The following is a 20203-nucleotide window of genomic DNA, read 5'->3' as shown; positions in this document are numbered from 1 at the left end:
AAATATTTATCGCATGCTTTCTGTGGGTCACACACTATTCTAAGTGCTTGCTTGACATTTAATGCTTTTCATCTTCAGTACAGATTTTAGGTAGATCATATTTTTGTACATTTACGTCTATTTGTATCTGGACAGATTTATTTTTTATTTTTTATTATTGAGATGAAATTCACATAATATAAATCAACCATTTGAAAGTATGGCCTTTAGTACATTCACGATATTGTCCAACCACGCTTTTATCTAGTTCCAAAATATTTCAACACCCCCCACCCAAGGAAACTTTGTACCCATCAAAGATAGATGATATTTTTATCCTCATTTTACAGATGAACAAGCAGAGGCATGGACAAGCAGAGTCATGTGCCCCAGGTCACACAGCCAGGAAATGGAACAAGCTGGCCACAGGTGTTGGGAGGAACATGTTGACAAGCTGCCCAGGATGCCCTGGAGGCCCCTTTGGGGATCCCCAGGTAACAGCACCAAACTGCCTTTTATTTATTTTTATTTATTTATTTATTTTGAGACGGAATTTTGCTCCTGTTGCCCAGGCTGCAGTGCAATGGTGCAATCTTGGCTCACTGCAACCTCCACCTCCCGGGTTCAAGCGATTCTCCTGCCTCAGTCTCCCAAGTAGCTGGGATTACAGGCATGTGCCACCATGCCTGGCTAATTTTTTGTATTTAGTAAAGACAGGGTTTCATTATGTTGGTCAGGCTGGTCTTGAACTCCTGACCTCAGGTGATCCACCACTCCTGACCTCAGGTGATCTGCCAGCCTCTGCCTGCCAAAGTGCTGGGATTACAAGCGTGAGCCACCATGCCCAGCCCAAACTGCATTTTAAGAAGGGCATGTCAGTCGGGCATGGTGGCTCACACCTGTAATCACAGCATTTTGGGAGGCCGAAGCGGGTGGATCACCTGAGGTCGTGAGTTTGAGACCAGCCTGACCAACATGGAGAAACCCGTCTCTACTAAAAATACAAAATTAACTGGGCGTTGTATGCCTGTAATCCCAGCTACTCGGGAGGCTGAGGAAGGAGAATCACTTGAACTTGAATCAGGGAGGTGGCGGAGGTTTCGGTGAGCCAAGATCACGCCACTGTGCTCCAGAAACCACTGGGAAGGCCGAACAGTGGCCCCAGTACCCTCTCTCAGGATGGCACACAGAGGAGAATGGGGACTCTGGAGCCAGGCTGTTGAGTTCAATTCCCTTCTCCCACCTTTTTTCCATGTTGTGAAGTTGGGATAATAAGAGCACCAATCTCATCAGTGTTGGGGGAAAGTGAATTTCCCATTAGTAGAGCTCAGCGCTGCCCATAGTATTTGCTCAATGAACAGCGGCCTGCATTCTCTTTCCTGCACTCTCCACTCCTGGAAATAAGTCAAGCAGGTACCTAAATGCAATCTCAGTGTTGGGCCTCGTAAAACATCTGGGACAAGACACCTCCATTACCAGAAAAAACGTAGTCATAAAAATGTCAAGATTGGGAGGATAGTGCCCATTTTTATTTATTTATTATTACTACTATTATTATTTTTTTTTTAGAGAAAGTCTCACTCTGTGGCCCAGGTAGAAGTGCAGTGGCACGATCTTGGCTCACTGCAATCTCCACCTCCCAGGTTCAAGCGATTCTCCTGGCTCAGCCTCCCCAGTAGCTGGTATTACAGGCACCCACCACCACGCCTGGCTAATTTTTGTATTTTTAGTGGAGACAGGGTTTTACTATGTTGGCCAGGCTGGTCTCGAACTGCTGACCTCAAGTGATCTGTCCCCCTTGGCCTCCCAAAATGCTGGGATTATAGATGTGAGCCACCGCACCCGTCCCTGATACCCATTTTAAAAAATCACATACAATCAAAATCCAGGATATAATTTACATAAAAATCAAAAGCACCCATTTTGTCCATCCCTTGCTTTGGGTTTATCTACCAGTCTTGTTGGCTCCATTGCTAATATACATCCAGGTCCCATCCCATCTTCCCAACCCTTCCCAGCCCTTCATCCTTCAGCTGCACCTCTATGGCAGGGAGCCACCTCATGAATGTCAGTTTCGGACTTGAGAGCTGATGGTCGGGGGTGTACATGGGCTTGTGGAGATACAGTCAGGGAGCCCCGGGTCTAGATCTGAGTCTGCCTGGGCTGCTGTCCATTGAGTAATCTTCAGCAGGCCACAACCTCTCTCCGAGTCGCAGTTTTCTTTTGCTTAAATTGGAGGTGAAAGAGTCTGTCTCGCTGGGCAGTCAAGAAGGTCCAACAGGATAACTTCATCCATGGTGAGAGAGTGGAGGAGAGACCCCCAGGAGGAGGCAGGGATTTCATTCTGCAGGTACTGCACTTGGTTCTGGGAGTGGGATGGCAGACTAGAGTGTCACTGTCTTTGTTCTCAGAGCTCTGGTTGTGGAATGGGAATGGGAAGGTAAGGGAGGGTACCCCCAGCAGCGGCACAGCATAAACTAGGGTGTGGAGGTGGCATGGTGAGGCAGGACGCCCCAGAGCTCTGTCCCTGGCAGCTGGCAGTGCAGAGAGGAGCAGAGGGAGAAGCGATGTTTTACTCTCAGCCTCAGGAGAACACAGGAGAATCTCAGGCATCAAATTTAGTCCAGGGCACTTGCCCAGGCAAAACTGGACAGCTCCACCTCGACTTTGTAGAGGCGCAGAGAAAGCTGTGGGGAACCACCTTCCTGCTCTTGTCATGAAGTCCCCCTTGATTGGAAGCCCAAGCCTCAGGCCAGGACCTTCCCCAACAGAGGCAGCCTTCCCCAGGGGGCCAAGACTTTGGCGGAATGTCTGGGGTGCTCATGGCAGCGCCTCTCACCTGGTCCCCCAAATCAATTTGTGCTTGGCCTCTGCAGGCTCTGACCTCGTTGAGTCACCAGGGCCCAGTTCTCTGCCTCTGAGGCTAAAGGTGAGACCGTATCCTGGCTGAGGAGTGACTAAAAGACCTCTGTGTGTAGAGACCGGGTTTTGCTATGTTGGCCAGGCTGGTCTCGAACTCCTGACCCCAAGTGATTCACCTTAAGGTGAATGTGTGCCTGTGTACGCGCACGTGCAGAGCATGAACCATCACTCTATTTGGGCTAGGCAGCTGGACTAATCGTCCATTTCCCCCCCCCGCCCCCCCCGGCCCGGAGACCTCCTCCAGGCCCCCAGCTGCCCTGATGGGCCAGGTCAGCCCCCCTACAGGAGCCCCCAGCCGCTCCCCATTCGGCTTTCCTTGTATTGTGCGCTGCCTGGTTCCTCGAGGAAATGGGGCGGCTGCTGGGTGCGGGGGCGGCCGCCAGCAGCCCCACCCCCTTCCCCCCATTGTCACTCCTGGCTTCGGCCCCTAGCCCCTGCTGCCTACACTAAAAATAGACTTGTTCACAGGGAGACGGCCCCACCCCTGAGCGGGGCCCCAGGCTCAGTGTCGGGTTGGGGTTGCCAAGACAGAGGGGCCCTGGGGACTGAGGTGGCTCCGCTAAGAGACCGGGGTCAAAACACGTTAGGACTGTGCGAACTTAGGCCCCCTTTTCTCCTCTCTGAGCCTCAATTTCCTCATCTTTAAAATGGGGTAAGGCTACCTACCTGCTAAGGTTGCTCTTGACAATGAACAGAAGCTGGGTGAGTCACTAGCACACTGCGTTCTTATCCTGCCTGTGGTTTGGTGCTGCCTGGGAGGCTTGAGAACCTGGAGGACAGATGGCATAACACACGCCTTCATCCTCAATCTGCCTTGAATGATTGCCAAGGACTTCCAATTCCCCCTAAACAGAGGAGCTGGAAGAGACCACTTGGAAATCCAAAAGTGTCCGCAGCTCTGCTGTGTGAGCCTGGGTAGGTGCCTGCTGTCTGGCATCCGTGAGCTCACACGTGAAGTATGCAGCCAGGCTGGGACTTGAACCTGTGTCTGCAGCCTCTGAAGACTGTTTTTTCCGCTTCAAGGGGCTGCCTCCATGCTGATGACTCCAAGGACTTCCTGACTGGGATAACCCTGGCTTTTCGTCTACAAACACATGATTCATGGTGAAGGAAGATGCTGGGCGGTGGGCATGGAAGTCTCAGCTGGGGGCTGGGTAGTTCCCTTGAGCCCATGCAGATGGGCAGCTGTCCTCAGATGCCACCTGCAGCCATTAGGTTGGGCCCTGCAAAGGAGATACTGGCATGTGTCTGTCTTTTTGTCTACCAGGCTCTTTTTTGTTGTTGTTCCTTTGTCCTTTTTTTGAAACCTTTGGAATATTTCAAATATGGGTCTTTCATATACATTCAAAATCTTGAACTCTTAGAATTACTTTTGTTACAGTTGCAATTTTTTAAAATTTTTATTTTATTTATTTGTCTGTTTATTTTTTGAGACAGAGTCTCGCTCTGTCACCCAGGTTAGAGTGCAGTGGCCTGATCTTGGCTCACTCACTGCAACCTTCGCCTCCCAGGTTCAAGCGATTCTCCTGCTTCAGCCTTCCAAGTAGCTGGGATTACAGGCACGCACCACGATGCCCGGCTAATTTTTGTATTTTTAGTAGAGACAGGGTTTCACCATGTTGGCCAGGCTGGTCTTGAACTCCTGACCTCAGGTGATCCATCCACCTTGGCCTCCCAAGGCGCTGGGATTACAGGTGTGAGCCACTGCACCCGGCCTGCAATTTGATATATGTCTATGTAATTACCTGTCTTCCATTAATCCTGGGCCCTAGAACAGGGACTGAGACTTTATTATTAATCCATGTATCCCCCCAAAAACAAATACAGTACAAATACAGTACAAATAGAGGCAAGCAGACTTGTCTCTATTGCTTGTGTTTTGGGATTTGTGGGGTCACTTTGTGACCCAGTTTTGTCGTAAATCTTGTCCATGGGGTTTTGGTTTTGCTACCTAATTGCTTTGACAATTTTTATGTGGGGATTTAGAAAGATTCAAAAGCTGAGTTTTCCACTGCAGACATACCCATCTTCCCAAATCTTGACTCTTTCTAAATACATTTTTACATGAAAAAAAAAAAAAAAAATCAGCACTCAAGTGTATTCAGTGACAGGTTTCTCTCAGACCCTTGGAAATGACCACGGTTACTTAGTTGGGGCTTCTTTCTTTCTCTTTCTTTCTTTCTTTCTTTCTTTCTTTCTTTCTTTCTTTCTTTCTTTCTTTCTTTCTCTCTCTCTCTCTCTCTCTCTCTCTCTCTCTCTCTCTCTTTCTTTCTTTTGAGACAGGGTCTTGCTCTATCTCTCAGGCTGTAGTGCAGTGGCACGATCTTGGCTCACTGCAAACTCTGCCTCCCGGGTTCAAGGAATTATTCTGCCTAAACCTCCTGAGTAGCTGGGATTACAGGCGCATGCCACTACTCCTGGCTAATTTTTGTATTTTTAGTAGAGATGGTGTTTCACCATGTTGGCCAGGCTGGTCTCGAACCCCTGATCTTGTGATCTGCCCACCTTGGCCTCCCAAAGTGCTGGGATTACAGGTGTAAGCCACCACGCCCAGCCCGAGGCTCCCTTCTTATATTTTATGTGTATCAAGCAAACTTAGGTATCTGGTCTAATTCTTACACAGAGAGTGTACATCCCCACTTAAAAATGGCTACATTGGACTGGGTGTGGTGGCTCATGCCTGTAATCCCAGCACTTTGGGAGGCTGAGGGGGGCGGATCATTTGAGGTCAGGAGTTTGAGACCAGCCTGGCCAACATGGTGAAACCTTGTCTCTACTAAAAATACAAAAAAATTAGCCAGGTGTGGTGGCAGGTGCCTGTAATCCCAGCTACTCTGGAGGCTGAGGTGAGAGAGTCTCTTGAATCCAGGAGGTGGAGGTTGCAGTAAGCTGAGATCACAGCACTGCACTCCAGCCTAGGTGACAGAGCAAGACTCCATCTCAAAAATAAATAAATAAATAAATAAATAAATAAATAAATAAATAAACTAAATGGCTACATTAAAAGTAGGATTTTTAGCTTTTGTTCTGTAGACCTCTTTGGCATATGGTGAAGTGTGATGGACCCCTTCTCAAAATGTGTTTTTTTTTTAAATTAGTCTTTTTTTTTTTTTTTCCAATAGAGGTGGAGTCTGACTGTGCTGCTTAGCCTGGTCTCCAACTCCTGGGCTCAAGTGATCCTCCTGCCTTGGCCTCCCAGAGAGCAGGGATTACAGGCATGAGCTACTGCACCTGGCTTTTTTTTTTTTTTAATGTTTTATAAATGCATAAAATAAAATGCATGATATTACAAAGGAAACCAATTATACTGAAATGATGTTACTGCAATATCAACAAGCATTTGTGATGCAGTGATGAGGTAAACTTCTTTATTAGTACGTTAAAAAACAAGATGGGGAAGCAGGTTGCAGGTCACCATGAGTGTAAACAATATGTAATGTTATCTGCAACCACTGTGATACCAAATGAAAGTACCTTTGACTTCTGTTGTAACAGTCACTGCTAACCCTACCATGCTTCTTGATCCACATTCATACTTGAAGGAAATGCTGCAATTCAATTAGAGGTTAGTGAATATAAAGTTATATTTTCCCACCCAAGTTCATGAAGTTTCTGAGTTCTAGACCAGGTTAAGAACCCCTGCTAAAAAGTGTGGCTGTCCCTCACTTGATTCAATCAGTCTGTTATTGAAAAGTCACCCCATCTCAGCATTTCTTCAAATCTCATCCTTACACAGTTGGGTAAACTGAGGCCCAGGCTGGAGAACAAACTTGGGTCATTCTGCCCTGTGGGGATGGCAGAATCCAGTGTCCTGATTTGTGGCCCAGGTTATTTTCCAGCTCCTCCCATACCAGGCGGGTGGCAGGGACCCCCCTCGGCCCCACCTCCCTGCTCGCCAGGAGCAGCTGGCGTCCTGTCCTGAGAGTGACCCAGCCCCGCCCCGCCCTCGCCCCACCCTGGCCGGCCAGCTGTGGATGTGACAGGAGGCTTGGCTCTGGCTCACTCCGGCACATTCCTGGCCCAGCCACTGTTTTCCTCTTCTTCTTCTTCTTCTTTTTTTTTGTTTTTGGCGGTGACTTTTTCTCCCACACCCCTCCCACTCCTTTTCCTCAAAAATGCTGTGTCTTTCCCCAGAGGGTCCCTCTTGGCGGCTCCGGGAGGGAAATGTGGCCTGGATTTCCTGGAACACGTGGAGCTGGAGTATCAGCGCTGGGAGGAGGGAAGCTGTTGGCAGCAGGGCATCCCCCCAACATAACTGGGCCTCCCTGGAGAAAGAGGGTGAGCGGAGCCTCAATATTCCCTTTGCACTGCGCCCTTTGAGCAGTGGCACCTGCAGCTGCAGCGAGTGGGCTGCTGCCTCGGGGATAGTGAGACGCCTCTAGGGAACCGCGGCTCTGTGATCTTGGGCAAGCTGGGCACTCTCTCTGAGCTTGGGTTTCCTTGCTCCTTAGAACTGAGGATGTGATCAGGATCTGCCACAGCTGGTGGGACAGTCCAGTGAGGCGATGGCTGTACATGGTCCCTTTCCAAACAGAGAACAATAAGTGAGGTGTTGGGGGCATCTGGGGTTGCAGGTTTGGGGGCTGCATTTGGGGCAGCAGGGGTGGAACCAGAGAATTTCCATCCTTCTTTCCTTCATTCATTCATGAGACAAATGTGTGTCAGACAATTACCATTGTGCCTCTCGGGGTTCACAATGAAGAGACAAGTAAATGCCTCCTGTAGGGGCAGGTGCAGGTGAGTGCTCTAAGAAAAAATGAAGCAGGATGCGGGGATAGAGTTTCTCAGGGTGCTGGAGAGGGCCACTCTGCTGGGGCACCATGTGAGTCCAGGCAGAGGGACCAGAGGGTGCTGAAGGCTCTGAGGTGGAAGCAAGCAAGGAAGGGAAGAGAAGGCAAGGTTTGTGTGGAGTGGGGGAGAAAGCAGAGAGGGCTGTGGGGACTTCTGGGTGAGGCAAGGACTTTGGCTCGATACATGAGAAGCTACGTAGGGCTTCGATCCTGCAGTGACACAGTCTGTAAAGGACCCACAGGGGCTGTATAGGAGGCATGCACGTGGAGCAGTGGCTGGGAGGCCAAGCAGCTAGGGTCCTGGCTGCAGCTCCTCCCTGGCTCCGTGAGCGTGGGCAGGATACTTCTCCTTGAGCCTCATTTTCCTCCTCAGTAGAGTGGGCTCACGGAGCTCTGATGACTAAGAGGAAGGGTCATCACTGACCCTTTGCCATCACTTTGCCTGTGTCTACACCCTTGCGTGTAAGCTACAGCTCTCCATAAGTGGGAGTTGTTTTTTTCTATGAGCCTTTGAGGATTGGAGCCACTTGCTTAGGGGCAGGCTCGGGGACAGAGCCAAAGGCTGGTTCTGAGCCCGGGTAGAGCAGTGGCTGCTCAGATTTTGGGGACATGTAGCATCATGATCTGGGGAGGGGATATCCCTGAGTTGTCTGCAGCCCTTTTCCCATTATGGGTACATGGCTGGATTTAGGGAACCCTCGGGCAAGGGAAGAAGGGCTAGGTGCTGCCCCTGAGATCTGTGAGATGGGAGGTGGCCGGGGATTCAGAGGTTCTCTGAGGTTGCAGAATGCCCTGTCAACCACTCTCCCATACCTAGAGGGGGCTGGACGCGTCCCTCTCTCCCTTGCCCTCGGTCTCGGTTTTCTCATCTGTGAGGTGGGCACGAGAAGTCCTAATCCTGGCAGTGATAAGAAAGTTTGGGGAAGGAGTGATTTGTCATGCATGATGTGGTTGGACAGGACCCTGCCCTTAAGAAAGAGGGAGCCCACCTGCCCAGGCACTGTGCTGAACTTCTGTGCATTAGGTGAAAGTGGACAGGATGATATCACTTCACTGGAACTTTCTGTGGCTTCTCTTTGCTCTCCTACAGAGGTTCCATGGGAGGTGGGAGCTGGGGGCTAACTCTGCATACCTTATAAACCTCAACTCGCATCCTCCTGGCTTTCTGTATCCAGGTTCACAGGCCTCCTGAATCTCCCTCCTTAATGCCCACCTTGTTCTGGCCTCTGAGACATTGTTACTCCCTGCATTCCTTCCTCTTGCCCTAGTAAACTCTCCCTCCCTGCTCAGCTCAGTTTAACTATCTCTTCCTGGAGGAAGCCCACCCTGTCCTGTAGACTAGGCTGAGTCTCACATTGCAGCATCTTAATGGTGCTGCCTCCTCTCCTGGTAACACCTGTCACTGTTGTAATATCACATGTGTTGCTGCAATTGTCCACATTGCCAGTTGTTGATTCTCCCCACATTAGGTTGCTGACCATCCCCACATTAGGACTGTGTGTTCCAGGAGGGCAGGGACATTTTCTCGATCACAGCCATGTCCCCACCAGTAACAGCAAATAGCAGATGCTTAATAAATGCTTTCTGGATAAATGGAGGGGTGAAATCATTTTGACAATCAGAAGAAGAAGGTGCCCCCCTTTTCCAGATAAGGAACCAAAGGTACAGAGAGATTAAGTAACATGCCCCAAGGTCACACAGCCAGAATCAGATGGTGTCTGTCTGGGAATGTTTCCCTGCAAACCAGGCTTAGAAGGTGGGCAGATGGGGTTATGCAGAGCAGAGCTAGGACCATCTGGATAAGGGAGGGTTGTGGGGGCAAGCCCCACCCATCCTTGTTTTCTCCACTCCAATGGTGGTTTGTGGCTGTTTTCTTCAAGGGCAACTCAGGTGACCTTCAGGTTGGGGCCTCCTGGGTCCCAGGGGCCTGCTGGGTGGAGGGCCTGGTCTGGCTGGGCTGCTTTTCTCGCCCCTTTGCCTGCCCGCTGGCTTCACGCACAGATTACAACTTCCCCTCCTCGGCTGTCTTACGCAGGCCACCTCCGGCTCGCCATTGTCTCATTGTTTGCTGAGGGAAGCTCCAGGAGGAAATTAACCTGCTGCTCACCCCAAGCAGGGAGTTTCACCCCCAGCCCCCACCCAGGGAATGCCTGTGGGGAGGGCAGGAGGAGTGGGGGCAGGTAGCAGACAATACAACAGGCAGCCTTGAAGTGAGTGAGCTCTCTGACCGGGAAATATGCAAGCAGAAGCTACATTCACAGCACCTATTTACTAGGCCCTCTCCCAGCCCAGGCTACATGTCAGGCAGCTGGAGGCACAGATGCTAGACAAGGGTCTTGTCCTTAAAGACCCTGTAGCCTAGAAGAGATGCTGGGCAGGGCCTCAAAGTCAAATGCTTTGGGGGCCAGACAGGTGACAGAAATCTGCAGGCCTGCTAGCAATGCTGAGTGCTCGGGGACATAGCTAAATGAAAACTATCCTGAGCCACGAAGGAAGGCTTTTAGATTCCAATTTTATTTTAACATGTTGCTAATCAAACAAATGACTCCTCCAGCCTGATGTAGACTGCGGAACCCCAACCTAGACCTTTAGAAAGGAATTCTTGTTCTGGGGTGAAATTGGATCAATAGTTACTGGTGTCTGCCCCTATGGCTTTAGCTGTAGCTGTGGTGGTCAGTTTCCAGCACACTGACAGCATCCCTTTTCAAACACCCAGCAGTCATTTGGCTTCTCTGAAGACTTGGGAACTCCCTCAGGGACCTGGGAGGAGTTGATGCCAGTAGGGGTACCCCTCAGTCAATGGGGAATGGGAGTTAGTGGGTAAATGCCCTATCCTTTTATCCATTGGAGGTCCCTGGTCACTCAAAGGTTTGCAGTGAGATGGGGCACCGGTTGCCCATACTGGAAACCGGCTCAATAACTCACTTTTTATACCGTTCCTCTCTTCACTCTCACTCTCCCAGATAGATCCCTCTGGCTTCCTGGGCTACTGGCTCCCAAATCCTTGTCTCAGGCTCCGCTTTCAGGGGAACCCAAACTAAAACAATCTCTAACATTCTTTCCAAACAGCTTATGATTCTAAACTTAGGTGATTCTAATATCCGATGACTTTAACTCTGTGATGATAAGTTTTCATAAGTAAACCCAACTGTGATTCCAGAATGATGTCATTCTAATGTGGCTGAGATACACCTATCAGAACTGGAATGCTCCATTTTGTACAACTGAATTTTGCTCCTCTTGAGCTCCTATTTTTCTTCCGATGCCAGAAAATGCAAACTTCAAAAAAATCTAGATAAAAACCAGTTATTTCAGATTTGAACTCAGTTGGGTGAATCAAGCTTTCCCTGGCATCCCTTTTTTCCCGGATTGATTTAAGTCCTGGAAGGGAGGGGGCATCTTGGCGTTGGTTGAGGGAAGAACGGGTCTGTGACTGGTATTTCTCAAGCTATACCAACCCATCTGGCTCTCCGGCATGCTCCTGCCCCCTTGGCATTCACTGGAAATGCCCCGCCCATGTCGATGCTTTGACTTCTAGGATCAAAGAAGCATAACTTTCTCCTCCTGGGCCATACACTATAAGAGTCGCGTCCACTCCATTCAGTCATCTGAAAAGATGTGGTCACTTTTTACACCTCACAGGGCCCTGTATACAAACTCATCATTCAATCAAATGTATTTGCTGAGTATCTAGCACGTGCTGGCATTGAGCCAGGCACTGAGGCCACAAAGATGAAAATATGAAAAGACAGGTTCCTTTCCTCAAGTCATTTACAAGCCAAATAATGTATAAATATTTTCAACTTCCATATTGTGATGTCCGTTATGAAGGAACCCAACAGGGCGGGCAGAGAAAGCCTCTTGGAAGAGTTGTCATTGGAGCCAAAGTCTAAAGTCAGGGGAAGCCACAGAAAGGTTTAGCAAGAAAGACATGTCTGATTATATCTGTAACTGTAAAACATTTTCTTTTTTCTCTTTTTTTATTTTATTTTATTTTTTGGAGACAGGGTCTCACTTTGTCACACAGGCCAGAGGGCACTGGGGCAATTTTGGCTCACTGCAGCCTCAACCTATGGGGCTCAAGCGATCTCCTTCCTCAGCCCCCCAAGTAGCTGGGATTCTAGGCACATGCCACCATGCCCCGTTAACTTTTTTGCATTTTTTGTAGAGATAGGGTTTCACCATGTTGCCCAGGCCTGTCTCGAACTCCTGAGCTCAAGCGATATGCCCACCTTGGCCTGCCAAAGCATTAGGATTAGAGGTGTGAGCCACCACGCTCAGCCGGTAACTGTAAAACATTTTGTTATATTGAAGGCATCTCCTCCATTTTTTCATACATTTTACTTTCCCCTATTTATTAGTGGCCTCCATCACCTTAGAGATTCATGTCTCAAAGGCCAAGGCTTTTGGTTTACAAGAGTCACGCAAATTTAGTCAAAGCCCTGAGTAATTTGAGAGTGTACAATTTATGCCATAAATAATAGATTGAGAAGAATAGATGAGTCAAATTGGTTTTCCTCTTTAGGAAACGAGATAAAGATTATCTGGAGGTGGGGAGAAGGGAAGTGTAGCAGAGATGTCCAGCTGTCATGCAATTATCTGACTTCCCCTTCTTCTATAGCTGCAGATGGCCATGTATCTACACTACATTTCGCCATCTCCCTTGCAGTTAGGCATGGCCACGTGACCAGGCTCTGGCAAAGGATATGTGAACCAAATGGTGTGTGCAAATTCTGGGTCATGCATTGAAAGAAAAAAAGGGGCATCCTCTTCCCACACCTCTTCTTCCCTTCCTGCCAACTAGAATTTGGCATGGTGGCAGGAGCAGTAGCAGCCGTCTTAGACCACAAGACTGAAGCCACACGTTGAGGATGTCAGAACAACAAAATGGAAGGATCCCAGGTGTCTGACGTCATGGGACTCATAGCAGCCTAGACTGCTTGCCCCCTACTGGTTAGTGAGAGAGAAATCAATAGCTGAGTTAGCATCCCAAGTAATACAGAGGGTCAGAAATATAGGAAATTAGCCTGTTGTTGTGGCTCATGCCTGTAATCCCAGCACTTTGGGAGGCTGAGTTGGGCAGATCACTTGAGGTCAGGTTTCAAGACCAGCCTGGCCAACATGGTGAAACCCTGTCTGTACTAAAAATACAAAAACTAGTGGCGGCATGGTAGCACATGTGCCTGTAGTCCCAGCTACTCAGGAGGCTGAGGCTGGACAATTGCTTGAACCCCAGAGGCAGAGGTTGCAGTGAGCTGAGATCGTGCCACTGCACTCCAGCATGGGGAACAGAGCAAGGCTCTGTCTCAAAAAAAAAAAAAAAAAAAAGAGAGAGAGAGAGAAAAGAAGTATAGAAAATTAGTGTGCATAGACTCTGGTGTAACCCTGAAAAAAGAATAGAAACTTCGTGTGGTCTTGAGGGGTCTAAGATCTGGGCCCAGAGCCTCAACTCTGGGTAGAACCCAAGGAAGCCATGAACCTAACTGCCTGAGTGTGTGTGCAGGCACCTGGAGCAGGACACTTCTGAACACACAGAAGTGGGGGAATGGAGGTGAACTGAGGGGAAAAAGCAAAAGAAGACACCCAAAATCGACCAAGATTAAGCTTCTCCCACCTAGTGGAATAGAGGCTATTTATTTTGGGTGTGAGCTGAGAGTTGTATCTGCATCCCATTTTATTATTATTGTATTATTATTTCTGGATCCCAGCCCAGCAATTAACAGGAACCTGAATGGAGGCTGGTTTATCGATAAATTTTTGCTGAGCACCAAGGCCCAGGCTCAGGTCCCAGTCCAGCTCCCTACTTGCTGGGTGGCCTTGAGCATGTTACTTCTCTTTTCTGAGCCTTGGTGATCTCACTGGGAACATAAAGGGGTTGAACTCCAGGATGCTTAAGGTGGCTCTTTTTGCACTGATGTCCTGTGGTTTTTCTCTGGGTCTGGCACTGAGGGGAGTTCAGGAAAAGTGTGATAAACTCTATTTCAGTTCATAGAGGGACAAGACACAGTCACATGGGCACATACGTATACACACACATACACACACACGCAAATGTGATTAACCAAACATCCTGGTAGCCAAGAAGATATGTAGCATTAAGGTTTAGAATACAGGCTTTGAAGTCAAACAGACCAGAGTTAACAACCCCATCTTCATCACTAACTAGCTGGTGACCTTGGATAAGTCACTTTATTTCTCTGAGTCTTGGGTTTCTCCCATTTAAAAGGAGGATGATAATGCCTATATTTAGGGCTTTCATGTAAAAAAATAATTTATGTACAGCTCCAAGATCATGCCAGGCACTTTATGGGTACTCAATAAATGGTGGTTATTTTGATGAGGATTGTGAGTCATGGTGAGAACCAAGTGAAAAGTGGAGAAGGACAGAGCTGGGAGGTCTTGAGTATGGACTAGGAAGATCCATGAAGGCCAGGGTGTGGGGAGGCTCTTGGAGAAGGCAGAACATGAACAGTGCAGGTATGTGTAAAAGCGTGACCAGAGGGGATGAAACACCCTTTTAGGAGAAGGGGAAAATAGACACAGAAGCGAAGTAGAGCCAGGCTTGAGAAAATTGCTTCCTCTTCCTGAGCCTTATTTTTCACTTTGTAAAGTGAGTGTAGCAATATCTGCCTTGCAATGTTGTTGGAGTGATTATTGAGATGTTAGAAGTCAAGCTCCCATTAAGATGCCTGGCTCATGTAAGTCGTCAAATACTAGTTTCATTCCTTTCCCAAGAGAGGGCACTCACAAAATGTCAGGGCTAGTAACACAAGGGATAAATATTTGAGGGAATGGATACCTCATTCTCCATGATATGATTATGTCACATTGCATACCTACATCAGAATATCCATGTACCCCATAAATATATGCACCTAATATGTACCCCCAAAATTAAAAAATAAATATATATTTTTAAAAATCCCCCCAAAACAAAAATAAATGAACAAACAAAGACAAAATATCAGGGCTAGAGTGACCCTCAGAGCCTTTCTATGGTAACATACACATTTATTCATGAGCTGTTCACACATCATTCATCAATCTATACAGCTATCACTTAGCATTTTTCATATATCCATTCAAACACCAACAATTCATTCATCACCCATTCTTCATTCATCTAGCCAAAAGTCCATTCATCCTTCACTCACCATCTATCCTTATCCATCATCATGCATTCATCAGCAACCCACCATCTGTCTACTTATCATCCATTTTATATTCATCCCTCATCAATCTATTTCGTAGCCATACACCCATTCAGCCAACTACTCAAGCAGCCATCATTCTTCCATCTGTCTATCCATTTATCATTTATCCATCATCCATCTATCCATCTGCCATTCATTAGCCATCGCCATCTCTCATGAATTTATTTTTTCCTCAACTATCCATTCTTCATGCATCTATCTATTTATCACTCACTGATCCATCCCTCTATTATTTTATTCATCATTTATCCATCCACCATTTTTCATGCATGAAATATTCATCCAAAATCTATCCTTCATTCATTTCTTCATAGCTATCATTTACAAGCCAAACATCAACCCACCAATTTACTCTTCCTCCATTCCTCTTTCATGCATCATCCATCCTTCATTCACTCTTTCACTAAATATCTGTCATCTATTAGCCATGCCTATCATCATCTATGCATCTTCCATCAACATAACCACCTATGATCTATATAATTTAATCATCCATCTGTATATGTTTATCCAGTCATTCATTCATTTATGTTTCATCTTCCATATTGCCTGTCAGGTAATATACACCAGAGATACAGACTAAATAAGCTACAACCTGTCCTCAAGTTGTTCAGAGTCTAGTGGAGAAAGATAAATAAGCACAAGATAGCTGCTGTACCAGAGGAATGACTATACCAAGCACCCCAGGGGAGACCACACAGGAGAGAGCCACAGACTCTGAGGGAACTGAGGAAGGACTCAAAAAGGAGGTGGCAGTTCATTAAACTGGGTCTTGAAGAATGATTAGAAGGTCCACTGGTTTATTTTTTAATTATTTACTTATTTATTTATTTGAGACGGAGTCTCGCTCTGTCGCCCAGGCTGGAGTGCAGTGGCATGATCTCGGCTCACTGCAAGCTCTGCCTTCCGAGTTCATGCCATTCTCCTGCCTCAGCCTCCTGAGTAGCTGGGACTACAGGCGCCCGCCACCGTGCCCGGCTAATTTTTTGTATTTTTAGTAGAGCCGGGGTTTCACTGTGTTAGCCAGGATGGTCTCAATCTCTTGACCTTGTGATCCGCCCGCCTCGGCCTCCCAAAGTGCTGGGATTACAGGCGTGAGCCACCACGCCCAGCCTATTTATTTTTTTTAATGAGACAGAGTCTCACTCTGTCTCCCAGGCTGGAGTGCAGTGGCACAATCTTGGCTCACTGCAACCTCTGCCTTCCAGATTCAAGCAATTCTCGTGCCTCAGCCTCCTGAGTAGCTAGGACTACAGGTGCGTGCCACCATGCCTGGCTAATTTTTTTGTATTTTTAGTAGAGACGGCGTTTTACCATGTTGGCAGGCTGGTCTTGAACTCCTGACCTCAAGTGATCTGCTCCTGACCTCAAGTGATCTGCCCGACTTGGCCTCCCAAAGTGCTGGGATTACAGGCATGAGTGAGCCACTGCGCCCAGCCCAAAGGTCCCCTGGTATTTTTATGGGGGGAAATGAGTCCTAAGAGAGGAAGTGACTGTGCACAATCATAGTAAGAGTTAATTAACAGGACAGAGACCTGTAACCAAGTCCCTAGCCTACTAGACTAGTTCTGTTTCCACTTCTTGTGGGAAACAGTAAGTTACTCAAGGGAAGACCAGTAAGCAAAGAAAACCTGCCTCGAAGCACCAGGAGAAGGCTGCTGTTTTAGGATCTGGTTGTAGATGGGGTGGAGAAGGGGATTTTCCTAGACCTCAGCTTCTCATTCAGGGAGAGGTAACAGCAGAAGCCCCAGGAAGATTTGGCAAAGAGCAGGAAAGAAGGAGGAGGAGAGACAGAGCACAGTGAGGTGAGGAGAAAAACAGGGCAGGCACAGTGGGGTTCACTCCTGTAATCCCAGTGCTTTGGGAGGTCGAGGTGGGAGGATCACTTGAGGCCACGACTTGGAGACCAGCCTGGGAAACTCCATCTCTACCAAAAAAGATTAACCGGGTGTGGTGGCATGTGCCTGTAGTCCTAGCTGAGGCAGAAGGATCCCTTGAGCCCAGGAGTTTAGGCTGGCTGCAGTGAACTAAGATTGTGCCTCTGCACTCCAGCCTGGGTGACAGAGCGAGCCCCTGCTTCAAAAGGAAAAAAAAATTTTAAAAACCCCACCTAGTATTTTCTTGTGGCCTTTACTCGGGTAATTAATAATAATATTGTTACTGCTGGGCACAGTGGCTTATGCCTGTAATCCCAGCACTTTGGGAGGCTGAGGTGGGTGGATCATTTGAGGTCAGGAGTTTGAGACCAGCCTGGCCAACATGGTGAAACCCCGTCTCTACTAAATAAAACTTTGCAAATTAGCCAGGCACGGTTGCACATGCCTGTAGTCCCAGCTACTTGGGAGGCGAGGCAGGAGAATCTCTTGAATCCGGGAGGTAGAGGTTGCAGTGAGCCGAAATCGTGCCATTGTGCTCTAGCCTGGGCGACAGAGCGAGACTCCGTCTCAAAAAAAAAAAAAAATAATGTTACTATTCTAGCAGCTGTGTTTTATTGAGCACAGACTACGTGCTGAACAGTGTGCTATAAATTTTTCATGCGTCGTACCATTTTATACCTCACCCTCAGCAGCCCCAAGGAGCAGTTACTCCTCTTGTCCCCATTTTGTGAATGAGGAAGGTAAATTCCTGAGAAGTTAAGCTAGGATTTAAATGTGTCTGTGTGACTACAAATTCCATGTCCTTTCCACTCCTCTCTGCTGCCTCTCTCATCATTCTTTGGGTGTGGTATATGGTTACATTAGTCACTGGGCATGAGGACCAAGGAGAAAGGAGGAGGGGAGTAGGAAGAGGAGAATCATAGGTGACTCAGACATACATGTGCATTTACTAAGATATATGCATCATTTTACTAGAGATTTTCTCTGTATCTTCAGACTCTGAAACAGTGGACATAGTAGGAAAGAAAAAACTTGTTGAATTTTCATAACTATCATTTACAAGCCAAACATCAACCCACCAAGAAATATCTTCTATTTCTTGTTGCATTATCTTGCAAAGAAAATGGATGATCAATTAGAATATAGGGTATACAGGTTTCTGACACAAGTCCAAAGTTTTTTTTTTTTTTTTTTTTGAGATAGAGTCTTGCTTTGAGCTAGACTCTCCCAGGTGTGGAGCGCAGTGGCATAATCTCGGCTCACTGCAACCTCCACCTCCCAGGTTCAAGCGATTCTCCTGCCTCAGCCTCCCAAGTAGCTGGGATTACAGCTGCCTGCCACCACGCCGGCTATTTTTTTTTTGTATTTTTAGTAGAGATGGGGTTTCGCCATGTTGGCCAGGCTGGTCTCAAACTTCTGATCTCAAGTGATCTGCTTGCCTCGGCCTCCCACAGTGCTGGGATTACAGATGTGAGCCACTGTGTCTGGCCAAATCCAAAGTATTACTAGCATAAAGATATACTTTTTTTTTCTCCCAGGTCTGGGAGTAGGCTGGGCATGGTAGCTCAGGCCTGTAGTCCCAGCTACACAGGAGGCTGAGGTGAGAGGATTGCTTGAGCTCAGGAGTTTGAGGTTGCAGTGAGTTATGATTGTGCTGCTGCACTCTAGCCTGGATGACAGAGGAAAATTCTATCTCAAAATAATAATAATTATAATAATCCAGGACTAGCTTGTTTGGGTTCCAGGCTTCTTCTGTCTTGTAGCTCTGCCACCCCCAGGGTGTTGCCCTAGTCCCCATGGTCTCAGATGTCACCTACATATCTACACCACAGGCAGTAGGCAGTGGGAAAGGCATGGGGCAACTATGACTTGCAGATTGCTCTCTCCACTTCTGTTCACCTACCACTGGTCAGAATTTAGTTGTGTGGCTATAATCAGCTGCAAGGGAGGCTGGGAAATGTAGTCTTTATTCTGAGAGGCTATGTGTTCAGGTAAAAGTGAGAGGTTTTATTTCCATAGGAGAAGTGGAAAATGGATATGAGGGGCAAGTAGGGGTCTCTGGCATAGATGAGAAGAAGATGTATGGACACCAATATTCTCTATCATGTGAAGACTCCTAGGGTCACATATCATCTCTCCCATTAGACAGCAGGCTCCCTGAGGGCAGGGGGCTACATTAACCACCCTGGTGTCTCTGAAAGCTTCTAGCTCAGACTTAAGGGAGAAGACATTTTCAGTCCCGGATAGAGGTCTAATGATTTGATGGAACCAGAGCAAGTAGGTTAGAGGCCTTTTGCCTGGTGATGACCAAAGTGGAGAGGCCAGGCGTCTGGGAGGCGGCCAGCAGCAGTAGAGAGAGACGCAGGAAAGTGACTTGCAAGGGGGCTGGAGTGGATGAAAGGTCAGAGAAGAGTCTGGAAAGGAGGATGCAGTGTTGCAGGGCGAGCAGAGCTGGGGGAAGGAAGGGATAATTTAGTAATCACAGCTCTTCCCTCAACACAATGCTCAAGAGCTCACAAAGCATCTTGGCCTCTGTTTTCACACTGGTGAGGATAGATGGTACCTGAAGTTAGGTGGCAGGTGGGAGGGTGCTTTGGAGTGCCACCAGCCCATTCCTGTCCAGTGAACTGTCACTGGTTTCCTTCTTCCTTTTCCAGTTCCTTCCTCTCTCCTTCCCTTTCTCCCTTCCTTCCTCCTTCCTTGATTTCCCTCTTCTTCCTCTGTATGTGCATATATACACACATATAACATAAACACACACATAGACATACATATATATGTATATCTGAATATATGTCTCTGTATGTACAGATATACACATATACATATACACGTATGTATATGTACATACACATATGTGATGACTAAAGTGGAGAGGGCTAAAAGATGAGGCCAGGTGTCTGGGAGGCGGCCAGCAACAGTAGAGAGAGATGCAGGAAGGTGACTTGCAAGGAGACTGGAGTGGGTGAAAGGTCAGAGAAGAAGTGTATATATGTGTGTATGTATATGTGTGTATATGTATATGTACATATATGTGTGTATATATGTATATGTGTGTGTGTATATGTATAATCACCTACTATGTGCCAGGAGGTATTTTGAAAGTTACTGAGAAACACACTGGTGAGCAAACCAGACAAGATCCTTGCCCTCATGGAGCTTATGCTTAAGAGAGACAGAAGTTACATAAATAAATGCACAAATAGCTATGTAGCTGTTAAATGTGACCAATGATTAGCGCTATGCAGAAGTGCAGAATGCTGTGAGAGCACACTCATTATGTATTCCAGCATTTATTAAACAAACATGTAATAAAACAAATTATATGTATTAGAGATTTGCTTTTTTTTTTTTTTTTTTTGAGACGGAATCTTGCTCTGTCACCCAGGCTGGAGTGCAATGGCACGATCTCGGCTCACTG

The sequence above is a fragment of the Macaca mulatta genome, chromosome 10 (assembly GCF_049350105.2).
Source record: "Macaca mulatta isolate MMU2019108-1 chromosome 10, T2T-MMU8v2.0, whole genome shotgun sequence".
Lineage (NCBI taxonomy): Eukaryota > Metazoa > Chordata > Mammalia > Primates > Cercopithecidae > Macaca > Macaca mulatta.
Note: the sequence above shows the minus strand (reverse complement) of the source record.